Raw genomic sequence first — 5,600 nt, forward strand, 5'->3', positions numbered from 1 at the left:
CTACTCTCATGCTAGGAAACTTAGGTACATCTAGACAGGCATCGTAGGAGTACGCACTCTTTTTTATCATGCATTTTATATTCATGTATGTATTCATAATTATTGCAAGATGGTAGAACTATACCATCCTTTTACGTTTCTAATACTGCTGATCATATATTCTTGCTATTGTCTAACAGTTATTGCAGCACATCTATTTTACACTAGAATAACAACCGTTTATTCTGTGTATCTCTCTGAGAGAAAGTGTGCACGAGAGACTGAGCGAAAGGTAGTACATTGTTTCCACGATTCTGAGGGATCAGGGTTGTCATGTTCTGAGGTTGCCAAGAACTAGCCTCTGCCCGATAAGAGGAGATTTCTCATGGCACGGTGAGCTAGCTAATACTGAAAGGCTAGCATACCCGTTGGGGGTGTACTGAACCAGTCTGCCACCAATCCCACAGTCTATGTTATTTGAACACCCAGATCCTGTATGGGTAATATAGGAACTACATGACAAGACAAGGCAAGCAGGTAAATACTTCCTTCAGAGTTCAGACACCTGGAAAGTCCTTCTTCAGAGTCTTCCCTGGTCCAGGAGTGTTCTTATTTTAGATCTTGGCGTTCCCTTGTTTCTACCCAGTGCCAGCCTGTGGGTATGTTGCAATCAATGGTCTACTTTCGAACTGATTCTAGACAGTTCTCCTTTTTTCCTGGGTTTGGCACAAACCTGGCTAGGGGGACAAGGACAGGGGTAGGCCTGTGGTCAGGTTTACTTAGGTCATTTATTGGATCTCTGGATTAGCAGGTTCCACTAATCAGCTTGCCATCCATTGTGACTACGCTACCAGATAATAGTGCACCAAGATGGACACCCCCATACTCAGGGATTGAAGCTGGCTAAGAGACGCTTGCTATCTATAACCACCCCATAGTATATCATTCAGTGTGGTGTGATGATGCTATGATGATGTTGAAATAATAAAGGAAACAGTTCCTGACAACCATTTTGGTGATATCCATCTGGCGCCAAATCATAAGGGCAGTGCCATACAAAAAATGGCACTTGCCTGGGCCTTGAAATAGCTGCTGATATGTTTCTGTTAATCAGGGCTTGATCTGTATGTTAGAGTTATGTGTCCAGATATTTGAAAGTCATAAGCTTCCATGCCATGAGTTTAGCCTGCAATCCAAGCTCTGTTAGCAATTTCAGATGGTATACACACAACTTGTCCGTATTCACCCTTGGTACAGTTATCTCTACGGATCACTGAAAGAATATCGACGGACAGAATATCGACCATCAAAAATATCGTTGAGAAAATATCGACAGTCAAAATATCGAGTTTCTATCTACAAACAGGTAAGTACAAAAATATCGAGTTAAAAATATCGTTTACAAAAATATAGTTGTTAAAAATATCGTATTTACAAAAAACAGTGTTAAATTAAATTAATATTAATAATTAATTACTAAAATATACTTAAAATTACTTAAATTAACTTATAATAATTAAATAATTAATAAAAATTAAATACATATTTTTTTTATTTCATATTTATTAAACATATATATATAGTAATAAAATATAATAAAATAATACCCAAAAACTGAAAACTGACCCTGAACCCTAAAAATACCCCTTTACCCAAAAACTGAAAACTGACCCTGAACCCTAAAAATACCCCTTTACCCAAAAACTGAAAACTGACCCTGCACCCTAAAAATACCCCTTTACCCAAAAACTGAAAACTGACCCTGAACCCTCAAAATACCCCTTTACCCAAAAACTGAAAACTGACCCTGAACCCTAAAAATACCCCTTTGCCCAAAAACTGAAAACTGACCCTGAACCCTAAAAATACCCCTTTACCCAAAAACCCAAAACTGACCCTGAACCCTAAAAATACCCCTTTACCCAAAAACCCAAAACTGACCCTGAACCCTAAAAATACCCCTTTACCCAAAAACCCAAAACTGACCCTGAACCCTAAAAATAAAAACGATATTACTTCACTTACCTTAAAAACGATATTACTTCACTTACCTTAAAAACGATATTTTGGCTGTCGATATTCTGTCCTGTCGATATTTTCTCCAAACGATATTTTGGAGTCGATATTATGTCTGTGTACCATCTCTACAAATCGTTCAAGGTGTATCAATGTTGGCTGCTTGATGTCAGAGTTTGATTCTTGCAAAGAGTCTCTGTGGCTCCAGTGGAAGGGCAAAAAGGAGCGAGGATAGAGGTTTTCCTTGTTGCATCCACTGTTGAATAGAAAAAGACTCAAATATGACTCCAAGTCAGAGGACAGTATCTCTTGGATAAGGGGCAGAGCGGATTCACCTTCTTTTCACCGCCAGCATTCTTTCTGGGCCCCTGACGCTGCTGTTTCCCCCGCAGCCGCTGCTTGTGACACCGCACGGCTCGGAGGGGAGAAACTACAGCTCCCAGCAGGCTCACCGGTCAGCACCGCCCACCCCCGCCGCAGCGCGCCCGGAGGCGCTTTAAAACAACGGTAGCTCCCTCGGAGGAGCGGGGACAGTATTTCTTGGATAAGGGGCAGAGCGGATTCACCTTCTTTTCGCCGCCAGCATTCTTTCTGAGCCCCTGACGCTGCCTGTTTCCCACGCAGCCGCTGCTTGTGACACCGAACGGCTCGGAGGGGGGAAACTACAACTCCCAGCAGGCTCAGCGGTCAGTACCGCCCACCACAGCCGAAGCGTGCCCGGAGGCGCTTAAAACAACGGAAGCACCCCCAGCGTTGCAGACGCGCGCAGGCGGTACCGGGCCAACCCCGGGCAAAGGGCGGGCAGTCTGTGGCAGTCCGGGGCGGAATGAGGCTGGGCTGGGCCAGAGACCTTGGCCAATAGACATTGAGGCGGCCCCCTACTCTACATACATAAAGTGAGACTTTACAGTATACCTCGGTTGTGTTTGACTAAGGAAAATCACATTGAGGTTGTGGATAATTTCTGTTATTTGGGCATTACTTTCAACAATGGAGGGTCTTGGACCCCAGAGCAACACAATGTAAAATCTAGGATGGGTAAGGCCTCTTTAAGTTTTTTTCGCTTTGCAACTAAGTTGGGTAGTCGACGGATACCGGATATGTTGAATATTTATAGACACAGATGTGCCTCTATTGCACTATATGGTTCAGGAGTTTGGGGACATTGTTCACAAAGGGACCTGCAAATATTGGAAAATTTATTTTTAAAAAGATTACTTTGTCTTCCTCCCTCGGCATCCACTGATCTGACCCACAAAGAACTAGGGTTGGACTATATATCGGACTTAATAGGACTGAGACCTTTAATGGTGTGGAGATCTATTTGGTCCAAGGATGAAACCAGCTTCACCAGGGAAATAATCAAAGATTGTCTGCATTTGGATAATGTCTCCAAAATTCCTTGGTTAAAGTATGTTACTTCATCTTATAAAGAATTCTATGATTTGGACATATGCAAAGACCCAGTTTGTGCAACTGCCTTATCTAAAATGGAGGTCCAAGGGGAATATTTGAGAATCAAACATAACATGCATAGATTTAAAACTAGAGATTATTCAACTCATGTTTTTTATTTTTCTAACAAAGAAGAAGGATTTGCCCCCCCCCCATGTACCTCTATGTTGTCAGTAGACAATCCCATCAATTTGTTCTTACAAGATTAAGATTAGGCATTGTGCATAACTTGGTGGCATTTCCAAGGATGAAAATTTATTCTGCCACCCCCTGTCCCTGTGACGGATTTACTAAACAAAGTACTTTGCATTTTATGTTAATATGTCCCTTGTACAAACCCCTGCGTATTTTCTACCTCAAACCACTGTTCAAGAAGTTTTCTGTGTCTACTATCGATAATGGTATGAAACTTTTATTCTCACTTGTTACCCCTGATTCATGTTTCTTTACCACCACTTTTATTTTAAAATCTATCACGACAAGAAAAAGTATGGTTCTTTCAATACCAAGTCCATCATAACCATTGCTGCCAGATCATGTTTTATTATCCTTTGTCACGACATGTATTCTAATTCTTGTGATAATTCATGTCTGTAATGTTTTAATCTGTATACTTTTATGATGTTTTTTATAAACAATTGAATAAAGTTAACGAAACGAAACGACTGCAGTGACATTCATAAATACGTGTGTTACTAAGTGACAGCTGTGGGTATAGTGTACATTGTGTAATTCATGAGAGCTTAATCTGATCATTCATATCATAGTCTGACCAGTTCCTAAATATGTCTAAACACATTGCTCCACCTGCCCTTGGAACTATGGACAGCTACTTAGTCAAGATGGTCAATAAAATTAACAGTGAAAGGCGACAGTCGTTGGGACTAAGCAGTAACCCTTTACCTTCCTTTACGTGCTCTTCCCCTGCTGCACCGGTGCCGGGCGACTGTAGCAATCCCAATAACCTTGACGCCTCTGAAAGGGAAATGCCTGAGCAGTTTACCTCCACCCAAGTTGAGTATGATGTTTCTATAGACTCTATGGCACAGCACCCTCCGACCCCTGTGTCCAGAGCGGTTAGAGCATGCAGAAAAAAGCAGACTAAACGCGGGGGTACCCGCACCATTAGAAAAAAAGTAGCCACACCCCATAAAAATCCAGAAAAGGAAGATGATGCATCAGTGGAAGCTGGCACTGTAAAACTGGATGATGAACAACTTAATCATTTGGTTAGTATTATCGATTTAAAGATCAAGGGTATTATTAAACCTTTAGTGGCAAAACTTGACCGGATGTCTGTGGAGGTTAACAGATTAGGGGGACTTTTGAATAAGTACATGGATGCAGCAGGCAGCTTAACTGCTCCAAATAAGAAAAGTAGTGAAAATCAGGATGTACCCCCTGGGTCTGTTGCCAGTGTTATAGAGAAACCGGTACCCTTAGTGACTCCTCAGGGCATAGCACCAAGTATTCCTACCTTGGTGTCAAAAGTCACTGGAGCCACCCTGGGAGAGAAACAGGGTCCTCGGGGCCCAGTAGGGAGACTAAGCCCGCAGACACAGCTCCCCAAGAGAGAATTACCATTACACTTACCAGCAGAGGCATGCCCCTATACGATAATCCTTGCAAATGTTCCCAAAATCAGGGGTGGTCAAAATGAACATTGGACATCACTAAAAAACAAAACCCTCCACTATCTGTCAAATAAAACAGTTTTGGGTGAACACTTGGACAACAATTTTAAGATGATTAGAAGGGTGCCATGGGTGGGTAAGACTAAAAAAAGTTTAGAGGGTGACTGTGTTGTCATAAGCTTTAGATCCCCCAGGCTGGTTGACGACATATTGAGACAGGCTGGGTCAGCCAGAATTCAGAATGAGTATGTAAATGTACTCCCACTAGGCTTTTTTTTATCCCCCACATCAGAGTAGACAAATACATAGTGATTCATTTAAAGGGAGAGGGGCAAATGACTTTTCTGTTCCAGTTTTTAACAGATTTGATATTTTTTCAAATCTGGGAGAAAACGAATGACTAGGGACTCAAAAAGCTATTATTACCCCTGTTATTCCAGTTATTCCAGCTAGTGCCCCTAATGTAGTCACAACGGCAAGAGTTCAAGGGCCCCTGGGAACATACATAAAGCTGGT

This window comes from Lissotriton helveticus, chromosome 6 (assembly GCF_964261635.1).
Source record: "Lissotriton helveticus chromosome 6, aLisHel1.1, whole genome shotgun sequence".
Classification (NCBI taxonomy): domain Eukaryota; kingdom Metazoa; phylum Chordata; class Amphibia; order Caudata; family Salamandridae; genus Lissotriton; species Lissotriton helveticus.